This window comes from Podarcis muralis, chromosome 5 (genome assembly GCF_964188315.1).
Source record: "Podarcis muralis chromosome 5, rPodMur119.hap1.1, whole genome shotgun sequence".
In the NCBI taxonomy this organism is placed as follows: Eukaryota; Metazoa; Chordata; class Lepidosauria; order Squamata; family Lacertidae; genus Podarcis; species Podarcis muralis.
In genome coordinates, this window is record NC_135659.1 from 9,179,783 (window position 1) to 9,194,894 (window position 15,112).

Consider the following 15,112-nt stretch of genomic DNA (forward strand, 5'->3'; position numbering starts at 1 on the left):
TACTATTTATACAAGGCCGTGGTTACTTTACAGATGCTTAGTAAGTCCATCCTCCCAATAAGTTTGTGATCAAAGTTTTAACAGTGGAGAAACTAAGGGAAGAGATGAGGGTAGCAGCAGGTGAACATGAGTAAATGCAGTTAAATGTCTTTAAAATAGGAATCATAAAATGAATTCTAAATCTATTAGACCTGCAAGTTGGCCCCAGAAAAGAATTATTTGTTTCTCTTTAACAATTAAGATCATACTAGAAGTAATTCTGTTGAATTCAATGGAATTCACACTCAGGAAAGTAGGGTTAGGATTGCAGCCTATATGGAATTTATATTTATGCAGTCTACACCATCTTAAGCATCTCAGGGAAACTTGTAAACCATCATTGCCATTTCCTAGATTTAGGAAAATTTGTGAGGGTAAAAAATCATGGTTGCAAAACATTTCCTATCAAGGTAGGAAAAGATCCCTCCCCTCATATGTTTTTGCTGTGAACAAAAATGGTTTAGCTGCTAGATATTGGAAAAAAAATTAACAATGGTTCAAGACTATGTTTTGTAATTAACCACCTTTTTAGGATGGGCGTTAACAGTGCTGGATAAAACTGAAAAGTGACCATAATCGTACGAGTGTTGAGAAATGTTCCCAGTGCCTTTTGACTTCCAGGTGTAATTTTTACTCAGAATGATGGGCAATTGCTTCCAAGCCATTAATCTGCAGATTGAGGTATCTGAACCAACATATTTCCACATCTCCGTGGAAACCACAGTGATTTGCTTTTGCTGTTCTTGCAGAAGAATAAGGCTTTTTCTTCCTTGTGCTTTAGGCAGTCATGGTGCTTGTCTTTGTTCTTTTCCCCTCAACTCCCATATGAGTCAAGAGATTTCAGACTCCCTTTAAAACACATGCTGATTTATCCACACATGTAGGCAAAAGTACATGTTTTGAGTAATCTGCATGCTTGTAGGTACAACAAAAGCAGAATTTGAGCTGCAGAATCTCAACTTTTTAAAATAGCCCTCCGGTAAGCTTCTAAATCTCCTCCTCCTCTTCAGGTTCAGCACAACAAATTGTGCCACCTAAGGCAGGGGGTGGCTCCTACCACACACATAAAACACACACACAGCAAGCACAACGATACACACTTTTATTTCTGCCCTCTGACAGTCCCCATCTCCTCTTTGCAGCACCAGTGCTGTCTCCTTCTGGAGGGCTTGTCTGGGGAAGAGGGAGTTTTCGCTTTAGCACTAGAACCTTGGTGATGGAGTTAAGAATAAAAAAAACACCCCAGTCCTTTCCACTCATACATGTGCACAGCACATTTCTTTAGGATGTGCACCCAGATAATTGCCATATTTTTTGCTCTATAAGACTCACTTTTTCCCTTCTAAAAAGTAAGGGGAAATTTGTGTGCGTCTTACGGAGCGAATGGAGGCTGTGCAGCTATCCCAGAAGCTAGAACAGCAAGAGGGATCGCTGCTTTCACTGCACAGCGATCCCTCTTGCTGTTCTGGCTTCTGAGATTCAGATTTTTTTTCTTCTTGTTTTCTGCCTCCAAAAACTAGGTGCGTCTTGTGGTCTGGTGCGTCTTATACAGCGAAAAATACGGTGTTTATTTCAACAGAGGAAGGAAAGGGGGCAGGAACGACAAGACAAACAAATAAGCAGGTAAAGAGGCAAAAAAACTAACAAAAGGACCACAACAAGAGTGGTCAAGAAGTCAAAACAGGAGTTTTTCCTGCAGAGAAAAATGCCCAAGCTAAGCAGACAAGAAGCAGGGCAGATTTGGAGTGCGGAATGGCTTCTCCCTCTTCCTTACCTGCATGTCACAAAAGTAGCCCCTCGCTCCCAACTTTCTCTCTATCTCCACATAAGTGACAAGTAGCTCATAGCAACTGAGGGAGTTGGATTGGGTTGCTGCACCATACACTCTTTCTTATCATTTTGGATGTTTAAATTTCTATTTTCTTAACATTGCAGTGTCACAGAAGACCGGTTTATACAACAAACTATGTGGCATTTAATACTCTGTGACTGACACTGTTTCACAATGTATTTTTGCACAGATTTTGCATTGCTGCCTGAAAAAATACTCAGTTGGCTGCCGTTTCATAGTTTTCCAACTTAGGCTTCTCAAAAGCTTTGGGATAAATGTTAGGTCTAATATTTGCCTGAAATAATTGTCATCAAAATTGGTTAAGCTGCGGCTTTAACAGCTTAGTTATGCTGATAAGGAGATGTTTTTGGTCATATTGACTGCTACTCTTGACTTTAGGCTTCAAAGTTGGATTCCTTAAGTATAAATAGACTTGTCTTCAGTGGGTCAAAACATATCAGGACTCAAAAACAAAACACATTTCCCTCAAGTAGTCTCATAAGTTGGGAGATCTCTCTGATTAAGAGGAATCATTCCAATAATAGAGCATCTTTAGCTTATTTTATTATAATTGAAAGCTCCATTATAACGTGTGCCTTTCGAGCTGCGTTCATCTCTGTGTTTCTTTAGCCTGATTAGCCAGAAACTAATAGCCTAGTTGAAGAATTGATGCTTTTGAATTATGGTGCTGGGGGAGACTCTTGAGAGTCCCATGGACTGCAAGAAGATCAAACGTCTCCATTCTGAAGGAAATCAGCCCTGAGTGCTCCCTGGAAGGACAGATCCTGAAGCTGAGGCTCCAATACTTTGGCCGCCTCATGAGAAGAGAAGACTCCCTGGAAAACACCTTGATGTTGGGAAAGATGGAGGGCACAAGGAGAAGGGGATGACAGAGGACAAGATGGTAGGACAGTGTTCTCGAAGCTACCAGCATGAGTTTGACCAAACTGCGGGAGGCAGTGGAAGACAGGAGTGCCTGGCGTGCTCTGGTCCCGGGGGTCACGAAGAGTCGGACACGACTAAACGACTAAACAACAAGAGCAATAGCCTAGTTCAGAGCTGGTAGTGAAATGCCAGGGTAGTACCGATAGAGGGAAGCACCCCAGGTCATCAGTGTGGTATAATAGGGAGAAATGGAAGGTGATGTGAAATTGGGAAGTCAGCCCTTTGCCATTAAGAATGGATGTGCTTCTAAAGGGGCGTTAGTATGAAAACCCGGGGAGGGGACCTTGTTGCTTACTGCTCGAATTGTGCAAAAGAACAGGCCTGTGATGGTTGCCATGGTGACAGAAGTATGTTCATTATTTTTTCAAAGGCCTCCCACCCCATTACGCTCTTATACGCAGTTGCTAGCTTCAGGGAGAAGGGGGAGGGGGGCTCCCAGCCACCAGCCTAGAAACCAATAATCCTCTTTATGGAAGGTCAGGTTGCTGTTGGCTGCCATCATCTCTTTGTGTAGGAGCCGCTGAACATGTTACAGCTGTTCTGGTGGAATTGTTTTCCTTCATTGATTGTTGCAGTCAAGGAAATTTCTGGCTTTTTCCCAGAGTCTGATTCTCACGCGCATATTTGTATAGATTAGCTAGACTCCTTTGGGACAGAGTTTTGAACAGCCACATCAAGCACTTAAGCTGCATTATCTATGGCAGCCATCCAAGCACATTTATGCGTGTAATTGTGACTGAAATTAGTAGGACTTGCTGCATATCATGCGTTTAGCCTGGGATACTGGAAAGTTTTACCCATAGGAGTGCAAGAGGAGATAATTCTTTGTGTAGGATATTAGCAGTTTTTTTCTTGAAACTTGTTGCTTCTGGTAAAACATTTACCCTTCAAAATCAACAGCCAAGGTTGTAGTGCGCTCTCTTCTCATTCAGCCTTGTAACTAAAACATGTCAATGGATATGAATCCCTCTCAAACCATTACTTGTAGGGATGGTATCCTACTAGATGTTGTTGTTTTGTTTGTATTCCCCAATATCCTGAGCTGCGGAATGTTACATAGGAGCCTCAATTATTGTGATTTTTTCAATAGCTTCTCAGAAGCTTTCTAAGAGGAGGAAAGCAGAGAGGCAAGCACATATGCAGTGCTAGAAACCCTAAAGTCAGACAGAAATTTATCTTGTAAATTTTCCATCTAGCTTCAAACCCTAAACCGTTTATTTGACCAAACTGAAACCACACAATTATTCATTTTACCTTCCACCGCGCCAAGTCTATGTATCTCAAGTATCTTGGATCTCAAACGCCTTGGCTCCCGAACCAATTGGCTCCCGAATGATCAAAACATGGAAGTGAGTGTTCCGGTTTTTGAACGATTTTTGGAAGCTGAACATTTGGCGCAGCTTCCGATTGGCTGCAGGATGCTCCCAATTGGAAGTTGTGCCTTGGTTTTCGAACGGTTCTGGGGGTTGAACAGACTCCCGGAAATCATTCTGTTCGAGAAACAAGGTACGACTGTACTATTTTCTGACGTAGTAACATTTGTTGCTAAATTGTCATCTGCAGATAATTATTACATTTAATATAAGAGGACAAATTTCTACTATCGCTTCTACTTTATACTGGCTTTGTACTTCCTTCTGCATATGTTGATTATCTTCTAAAATAAATAATAAGGCATGTATGCATTCTGGATAGCTCCCTTTTACATTTTTTGAAGCAAAGTCTACTCTATATGGCTGCGGGGAAAAGTTTGACTGACTGGGTGATAATCAACTGCCTTGTTTGGTCTGCACAAGAACTTCCATTTGCACAGTGGGACTTCCCCTCTCCCCCCCCCACCCCTGCCCCCTTCCCATATCTGCTCCAGAGGGTTGAAGTAACATCTAGAACAGATTTAGGGCCAGGGGGAAGAGGGGGTTGAAAACCCATTGTAGAAGCAGAAAGCCTTTGCATTGATGGGCCACCTTACTTTGAATACAAGCCACTGTCCTGCATCTGTGTGGATGAGAAAATGGGTCTTTCATTGTTTTGTGGGTGCTTCCCCCCCATAATCTATTGCCAAATAATTCTGAATTATTTTAAAGCACAGATGAGCTGCTTATTCCAGAAACCAGTCAAATTGAAAATTTGAGCCACTGCCTTGACTTTGATACATTTTTTAAAAGATCTAAACAATAGAAGTGAGATGTCAGCAACTTGAAAATATACTAAATCATCCCAGATCTATTTCAGGCTGTTGCATAACCATCTATTTTTTTCATTAAATGGGTTCCAGCAACCAACAGTAATTAAGATGGGGAGAATCTCTTAACCAAACAGCTTGATTAAGTTAGCTATTACAACATCTATAAGTGAATTACCTTTTTCATCTCTTAAATTGTGTGGCCTTTTCTTAACACCCTTATCTATTATAATAATTACGAATGATTATACAAACTTAACTGGAAGAATTAAACAGTGCTTTGGAAACTAGCACCCTTGAAAGCAATGGCTTTCAAATTGTTCTGAAGAAACCTATTATAATAATTACGAATGATTATACAAACTTAACTGGAAGAATTAAACAGTGCTTTGGAAACTAGCACCCTTGAAAGCAATGGCTTTCAAATTGTTCTGAAGAAACCTGGGACTCTCAGGAGCTTGTCAGGGTTCCTGAATTAAAAAATAATTTGCCCACATGTTATTTATTCATTAATAAACAGGGCCAGAGGAGTATTCGATTTCTTCTGAGTCACTCCCTTAGTGCACACAAGGCAACAGTGAATCCAAACCAATTACTTACAAGCCAATAATTTTTAAAAGGCACCCAATTTTTTTTTCTGTGAGAGCTGTCTGATATTTATTCAGAATGTTTATATTCTGCTTTACAGCCTCAAGAGGCTCTCAGAGCAACTTATGAAAGATTTGCACAATACAATCGCATTCAAGAAAATTAGTACATGTTGTTTATTTTGTAAAATTTATATACCACTTCATAGTTTATTTAAAAAAAACCTCACAGCCACACTTCAAAACATAAAAAGCCTTTAAGGTTTTTAAACATTTATTGTGTGTTTTTAGTTGTATCTGTTTTATTTTTTGCTGTGGGCTGACTTTGGTTCTGCCCTGGGAGAATTATGAGCCATTAAATACATACATACATACATACATACATACATACATACTCATACCGGCAGCCAGTGTGCCCAGCCATTAGTGCCCATCAGCACCCTGGCTACTGCATTCTGTACCACTTGAAGCTTCCAAACAGTCTTCAAGGGGAGCCCCATATAGAGCACAGCACAATTGTACTAGGTGTGGGTCACTGAAGCCAAGCTGTCTATCCAGTAACAGCCATAGTTGGTGAACTATGGGGAGCCAGAAATAGGCACTCCTAACCAATAAAGACATGTGTGCCTCAAGCAACAGTGCTGAATCAAGGAGCTCCCCCATGCTATGAACCTGAGCTCTCCAAGGAAATGGCATCCCATCTGGAATTGGTTATGTACTCACTTCCTAGACCTGAAAACTTGTGACACGTAGCACCTCCATCTTGTTTGGATTCAATTTCACTTTACTAGCCCACACCCAGCCCACTGCAACCTTGAAGAAGCAGTCTAGCACCTGCACAGCCTCTTCTGGTTCAGATGGTATGGAGAGATAGAGCTGTGTGTCATCAGCTTAGCGATACATCACTCCAAAATCCCAGATCACGTCCCCTGATGGTTTCATATAGACATTGGAACGGCATGGAGGGCAGTATTGGCCTCATGGGACACCACAAGTTAACTTTCCTGGTGCAAAGTAATCGTTTCCCATTGCACACTAGAAGTCACCTGGAAGGCAGTAGGAAAACCACTGCAATACCTCCAGCTCTCAACACACAGAGCCAATCCGGGTCCATAGTATCAAAAGCCGCTGAGAGGTCAACAGAGTAGCACTCCCCACTGTCCCTCTTCCAATGCAAATTTCATCAGCCAGGTCAACCAAGGCAGTTTCAGTGCTATATCTGGGCCTGAGCCCATATGGAAAAGGTCCAGATAATTCACTTATTCTGAGCATGCCTGTAGTTGAACTGCGACCACTCTCTTGAACACCTTGCCTAAGGTGGAAATATTAACAGTTGCATAATAGCTCTTCAACAATTCCTGGTCCAGGGAGGTCTTCTTAAGGAGAAGGCGAACCACTGCCTCTTTAACGGGGGGTGGGGGGGCAATACCTTCCCCACCTGCATTGGGGCATGAACCCTTCCAGTTAACCTTCTCTGGCTTGCTTCTGTGAGCCTGATGGACAAGGGACAAGAAGTTTGGTGATCAGCTGGGCCCCTTCAATAGCTTGTCCATATGATTAGGCTACAGTTGAAACAGAAACAGACATTGCTCGGAATATGTCCAGATGAATCCTAACAATAGCTTCAAATCCCTTCATATTTGGGTGATTGAAGTACCTTGCAAGCTTCTCATGGCAGGCTACTACTGATGGTTCAAAATGAACCCTCCTTCTGGCCTGAAGTTACTAGTTTTCTAACTACTTGGAAGAGCTCTGCTGAATGGCTACTGCTCTGGATTGGCGCTTGCTTGAGTACCCAGGTGAGTAGAGCTGAGTCAAAACAGGGCCTCCCACTTGATCCAGGTCTCAGTGATGCTTGCCAAGCCAGCCCCCTCATCCACAATCAAGTCATGGGTGAAAGATGACTCTTTTTGGACCAAAATAAGCACCACCAAACTAAAGGTTCGACTGACATGCTCCACCAAATTCTGATGGTTGAGGGATAGCACAGAAGAAGTAATGGTTTTAATATATCTTACAACCTATTCACATGATGGTTAAACTTTATGGAGGTCATGTTCCTCCATTTAAAGGCCCTGTCTTTGTGTGTGATAGAAAGGCAACCAAAATGGAAGAAATCCAGGTATCCAGTTAATTGAAAATAATCACATGATAACATGGCCGTGTGAATCTTTTTTGAATACCAAAAGCTTACTAATTGAGTACTTAATTATGACAGGTGCCCGATGGAGCGAGGCGTAATTTCTGCCTCCTTGCAATGAAATTATTTTCAGTGGCTTTATAACTCAGGACAGCTGAATTTTAATAGCTGCAAAGGCAGCAAAGTCTGATAAATGCTGTTTATGTTGCTTAATAGGGTCCGCCAATGGACCCTGTGAAGACTTGAGGGTACATGTGAACAAGGTGTGAACAGAAAGACCAATGTGCTGAGTTTCCAGTTCTTAGGAATTCAGGAGGGGAAAGGTCTAATCCTTATCAAACACATTGGGGAGGGGAAAAAACCTTAAAGCCACTTACTGAACGTAGTAAATTATTTTCAAAGAGCTTAGAACTGCTGGATGTGCAGACACAAATCCCGTCTTAAAATAATGGCTTAAATTAAATGTTTCATTTTCTTTTCTACAGGACTTTCAGTAAATTAGCTTAAACATGTGATACCTACGTAACTGTTACATTCCTAGCAGAGTGCCTGTTCATCATCATATTGGGGGTGGGGGAGCAGCAGCAGCAGCTTATAATTATTGAGATTTTGTCCTTCTTGTGAAAAAGGCTAACTTAGGAAAATCCATTTCCGCCCCCTTCCGTTCATTAATTCTAAAGTACAGTGGTACCTCGGGTTAAGAACTTAATTCGTTCTGGAGGTCCGTTCTTAACCTGAAGCACCACTTTAGCTAATGGAGCCTCCCACTGCTGCTGCACGATTTCTGTTCTCATCCTGAAGCAAAGTTCTTAACCCGAGGTACTATTTCTGGGTTAGCAGAGTCTGTAACCTGAAGCCTCTGTAACCTGAAACGACTGTAACCCGAGGTACCACTGTACACTCTGCTAGGAGGTCGGATACATGTGCAGTTTGCATGAATGTGGGGCACAGAGGAGTGGGACAGCTACTGAAGCCTCAATCATTCAGAATTTCACAAGAGGCTGAGTGGATGCTGCTTCGAAACAACTTAGAGCTGCTAAACAGTAAGGAAAGGATTAGGCCAGGCATAGGCAAACTCAGCCCTCCAGATGTTTTGGGACTACAATTCCCATCATCCCTTACCCCTGGTCCTGTTAGCTAGGGACCATGGGAGTTGTAGGCCTAAAACATCTAGAGGGCCGAGTTTGCCTATGGGGATGGGAAGAGGAAAATGGCAGAGCATGAGCGAATACAACAACAACAACAACAACAACAACAACAACAACAACAACAACAACAACAACAACAACAACAACAACAAACAACAAACAAACAAACAAACAAACAAACAAACAAACTCTCAGGAGAACACACACATGGAGTGAGGAAGTGGCACACAGACAGAGAACCATTTAAAGAGTGAGCAGGCACACCAAGAGAAAGGTTGAAGGTCCCAAAGGCCCTTCACCATGAACTCTTATGCACACAAGAATCAACAGACACAGGGATCAACAGATTTTCCTGCTGACTCAGGAAGCTTAGGAAAATCTTTAATACGCGTGCCGAGGCTCCAAGAGCCTTGCAAGCCATGTTAGGGTGCCTGTTTTCTCCATCATTGCTGCTCCTACAAGGTTTTTGGGAGTTGTGGGTGAGAAGACTTTCTCAAAGGCCACATTTGCATGTAAAGATGAGCCTGACTATTTGGCTTATTGTAGTTTTTAAGGATTCAGCATGGTAAACCAGAAAAAATTAGCTTCATCTGAACCAGAGATCATGATATTTCATTAAAAATTATACAGTGCTTGATTGTAAAAAAAAAAAAAAAGAGCCCTCAAAGCTGGTTACAAAAAAAGTTAATAAAATTATCAAAACAACAATAATTTAAAACTTTCAAAAAGTTGAAATATCAATAGACTAAAAACAGATTAAAACTTGCATCCGTTTTCTAAACATCCTAGGTAAAGGTAAAGGGACCCCTGACCATTAGGTCCATTCGTGACTGACTCTGGGGTTGCGACGCTCATCTCGCTTTATTGGCTGAGGGAACCGGCGTACAGCTTCCGGGTCATGTGGCCAGCATGACTAAGCTGCTTCTGGCAAACCAGAGCAGTGCACGGAAATGCCGTTTATCTTCCCACAGGAGCTGTTCCTATTTATCTACTTGCACTCTGACATGCTTTTGAACTGCTAGGTTGGCAGGAGCAGGGACTGAGCAACAGGAGCTCACCCCGTCGCGGGGATTCAAACCGCTGACCTTCTGATTGGCAAGTCCTAGGCTCTGTGGTTTAACCCACAGCGCCACCCGCGTTATACAGTATCCACTGTATAACAGGTATTAAATGATCCTTCCTTCTCAGGAGTGAGCCCAAGATCTTTTGCTGCCTGAGACAAAAGGATGAGGTGGTGCTTTTCCATGTTCTTTGCCAGTTGGACTAGCAATTGGATCTTTCTTCAGCGCTTGTAAACAAGGCAGTGTCCTCTGCTACACCTGAGAGGTTAGCCAAGGGCAGGGTGCTTGGTACACGTAGCTCTATTCTCCCAGCACCTCCCCATTGCTCTTTGCCCCTTAGTATCTGCTGCTTCACTCTTGCCTAGTGGTAGGGCTGGTGCTTTGCATCCCACATGACTGCCTAAAATTAGCAGGATGTGATAAGGGTTGCTGGCAGAACTGCTTCTTTACCCTTACAAGGGAAGGTGAAAGTGAATACAAGACAGGGAGCCATAGTTTAGAGTTCAGCGTGGGGCTTCGTGTTCCTTTAACTATACTCTGTTTAGCTTCTCATCGGAGCAATTGATATTTTATTTTTTTAAAGATTTTTATTAAAGTTTTCAAAGTATTACAAAAAGAAAAAGAAAAAATACAAAGTAAAAACAATTAAAAACAATTCAATCTTTCCGTGTCTTATCTTTCATTCGCTTGTTCCCCAGACCTCCTCACACCTCCCTTTTTTGTATCCAGTTCAATTAGTTGGTTCAGCAAATCCTTTCCCTCTTTGTTTTTATCCTAATCTTTAATCTTAATATATTATAACTTTAGATTATCCCGTTAACAATCCATTTTTACACATCTTTATAACATTACTGCTGAAAACCACTTAACTTCAATCCAACATCATTCTAACATTCATTAATTTTGCAGTGTTTCTGTAAATAGTCTTTAAATTTCTTCCAATCTTCTTCCACCGACTCTTCTCCCTGGTCTCGGATTCTGCCGGTCATTTCTGCCAATTCCATGTAGTCCATCACCTTCATCTGCCATTCTTCCAAAGTGGGTAGATCTTGTGTCTTCCAATACTTTGCGATAAGTATTCTTGCTGCTGTTGTTGCATACATAAAGAAAGTTCTATCCTTCTTTGGCACCAGTTGGCCGACAATGCCCAGGAGAAAGGCCTCTGGTTTCTTCATCATCTGAGCAATTGATAGCCTAGCCTAAAGCTGAAATGAATGTAGCTTGGGATGAATGAAACCGTTCTGACTTAGTAGGTGGAACAATATGATTCATGTTCAGTCAGAAGGCCTGTATCTTACTGTAGTACTTATCTGAAGATTAAGGCAGCTTTCTGATAACCCCTCAGATTTCCTGGTCATATTATCATGGCTTTAACAATCAGCAGAAACCGCAGCTACCTGCAGCGACTGACCCTCCCAGAATACTTATCACATGCTATTGTGCTCTGTGCCAGTTCTTCAATAACACAGGGCATTGATTTTCTGCCCCTTTCCCCTCAAGCTGCATTGAACAGAATATATTGTTTGCCTTCTCTAAGATAAATCGAGAGAGTAAATAAAGTAAATTCATTCAAAGCAAATGTAATGTTAATAGTTTGTACAGCGGAAATGTTTCTGTTTTATAGAGCGGCCGTTTTCACAATGCATAAAAAATGGAATGTATCGGAAGGAAGCTATTCTTATTCCTGCCTTCCATATTGCCTGGCAGTTACTTCAAGAACTTATCAACCCACATTAGAAAAGGATGCAAATTTGTATTATTCCTTTTTCATTTCAACGCAATATTCTGAGCACATTAGTCAAATGTGTGACTTGTTTATGTGATGGCAGAAAAATGAGTGAGTGAGACACAGTAAGGCTGTAAGTTCACAAAGGACATGACAGGTGTTTATTACGAAAGATTAGTTCACCATGAAGTGTGCGTGGTAATATATTACTGATATAAACCTGCAGGCTTTGCAGGCCAGTGCTTGTGTGTTGCCTGTCTGTGACTTTGATTGACACAGAAATACTATCAGAAAACAAACAAACATGTACAGTCACTTCTTAAAGTATGACAGAAATTAGAGGCTTCTGAGCACGTCACCTTCCAAGTGTATGGTGGAGACATTTTTTCTCCGCATAAGGATTGTCTTATGGGAAAAGATGTGTTGAGGCAGACCTCAACGCTTTTTACACTTTTGAGATGTAGTTATTTTTAAAACAGAGAACTTGAGATTCTGCGCCAAATGAGCCCAGTCGTCTTCCTGTGTTGTACAGATGCCAGAAAAACCAAGTACTTAACGCAAAATAATATATTGTCATTCTACAATAAATGGAATAAAGAATAAACGAAGTCATTAGAATGCACATGCAAAAAACCACACCAGGAAACAAATTGGTACATATGCTTATTGTGGCCATTATTTATGCAATAAGTCCTTTAAAACATGCATATACATGTTTTGTAGAGTGGTTTGACTAAACACCCAGATCTTAACTAGAATTAGCTTAATAAAATTGAAACGATAACAAGGGTGGATTATGATGAATTGTCTATTGTTTTGGAAAATAAAACACAGCAGCTACTTATTTGAAATAGGCAATAAAGGTTTTTAAAAATTCCATCTTCTAATCATCTGAACTGCTAATGAGTGGCGAGTCTAAAGCACAACAGCTTTTCCTAACTCGTTATCACCTGCACTTCCTGCTGCTTCTTTTTAAGGGTTTGTTGTTTCCAAATACACACAGACATCATCATAAGCATGTACCCTTTTTGCAAATGAAGCAGGCACATGGTGCTTGGGGTCTCTGGTTGGAATACCAATGCCCTGATTTTCCAGCCTTCCAAACAGCACTGAAGAGGACTGGTAGGACTCGCTAGTGGAGATTGAGATATAATTGCCTGCCTAGAGCAACATCTTTCCGCTACATCACCTGAATACTAATAAGGAGAAACAATAGGGGAGAAAGGTGGCAGGCAGAACCCCAGGAAAGGAGGTTGGGGAGCAGGGGTGGTGATAGCGTTGTGGGCAAACAATTCAAGAGGTGAGACCAAGAGGCGAGGAAAGCTGTGTGCTTTTCATTGTGTGTGTGTTTTGCGAGTTCCTTTATTTGTAGTGAAATCTTAGCATAAATTATAATTTGCCCACGTCAATAATTCAACTACCAGAGGGTACAGACCAGTTCAGCTGCTGTGGAAGAGAATTATGGCCTGGGGATGCGGAGGCAGAAAAGCTTGCTTCTTTGAATTAGCTTGGCTGCTAATGCAGCGCAAGATGTTAATAGAGTTCTCTGCCATGCCTTCCTCATAGGGACTTGCCCTTCTTAGTATCAATTTCTGAAAATGATTTGATCTTACTTTGAGGCTGCCTTTAGAACAAACCTATTTTTACGCCTCCCCCCCCTCTCTCTTTGTTTTTTTATTTTTATACTATGGTTGCTATGACTGACTTACCACTCCCTAAGTAAGACCCACTGAAATCTGTGGGTTTAAGTTACTGCTGACTAAATTAAGTCTACCCATTTTAGTGGGTTTGCTCTGTTTGACTTGGCCGTATACCAAGCTATTGCTCCTGCCAGAATTTTTTTTAATTATTTTTTAGTTCTAGGTGATACTCTGATAAGATCTCAGTAATACAGCGTGAGAGCGCAGAGAATACCGTACTTTTCTGTCTATTAGATGTACCCATGTATAAGACTCCCCCTATTTTGGGGGACTCAAATTTAAGAAAATGGGGGCGGGGAGATGGCTCAGAGAGAGTTGTTGAGCTTTTTTTTGCAGAGAATTGACCAGAGTTTTACAGTGAGGGGGAATTGCTAAAAATTGCTCACTTGCCACAGCGATAGCCAATTGCCAACAGAGCCTTTCCCAGCAAAAAATCTCTTACCCAACTGAGAAAAGCTGTCTGCTGACAATCGCAATCGTTGGCAGCCGCCAATCTCGACAGCCAGTCCACAACAGTGTTTGCTTCACAAACCAATCACCAACCCATTCACTATCCATGTATAAGTTGAGGCACGTTTTTGAACATTATTTTAGAGTAAAAAAAACCTCGTCTTACTCACGGAAAAGTACGGTAATTGCAGTGCTCTGGGAGGTTGGAGGAATACTGTAAACACGTTTGGAATACTTAAAAAAAACCCTGGAGTTTTTTGTATAGGGTACGAGGAATCCTCTTGTAGCTCGATAGCTGCAGCCGCGTGGTAAAATGGCAAATATTCACCAGGCAAATTATGGGAATTGCTACTACAGGATGGAATGATGGCCCTACGGCTTGGGTTGCTCTAAAACAGGATTTGACAAAATCATGGAGGACAAGGTTATCAATGACTACTGCTTATGATAACTATGTGCTACCTCACGAATAACGCAAATGTTTTACGTTGGGGAAAATTGCTTGCAAAGATGTGTGTATTAGGTGAAATGTTTGCTAAAGTGCTCACACCTTTTTACAAGGGCCTTTAAAAAAATGCAAACTAATGTGGAAATGTGAGGAACTGAATTAAAGACTGAAGATGATGAACAGAGAGAAACCGAATTAGGCAGAATTTGTCTCTCCTTATTCATGGCTAGAATTATTCTTTAGAGATTTTGTGCGCATGCTTGCAACTAGATTAATAAGCTTTCTCTTCAAAGGCCTTGCTAGTGTTAAGAGGTTGCTAGGAGGCATGATTTGCTAGTATGAATATAAGATTGGTGGGCAATAAATTTATTTGACAGAGGAAAATGAACATCTCAGGGGTTAAATATTGTGGAAGAGCCTCTGGGCAAGTCAAATGTTAGTACAATTAAAGTGTTCTTGCTGCTTTGCAGAACCTTTAGACAGATTAGTAAAGTGATTTTCAACTATATGCAGAACAAGCTTGGCTGTGAATACAGATTATCTCACTGTGTAATGGAGAACTAGCTAATTCTTCCACCTACCTGATGAAGAGTTCTGTGGAACCTGAATTTTATTTTACATGTCAGGAACTAGTCTGTTTTATAAGCTTTATATTGTAGTAGCTTGGACCTTGTGGCGGTAGCAGATCTGATTAGAGCAGGTTTAATTCCAGGCTGTCTTCAAATTTCTAGTTTTAAATTCCCCCCTGCCCACCCCGGGCACCAGCAACCGACGCTACGCCACTTCTTGTGCAGAACCTCTTCAGATGTCAGCAAGATTTCACTGTCTTTGTTCACTCATCAATGTTTAGCCTCT

The 15,112-nt window shown here is 41.4% G+C and overlaps 1 protein-coding gene across 1 annotated transcript in view; it reads left to right on the forward strand.

The window, feature by feature from the left end:
* Positions 1 to 15,112, forward strand: part of XPR1 (xenotropic and polytropic retrovirus receptor 1) — a 103,301-nt gene that overhangs the window by 71,950 nt on the left and 16,239 nt on the right. The window lies entirely within an intron of this gene.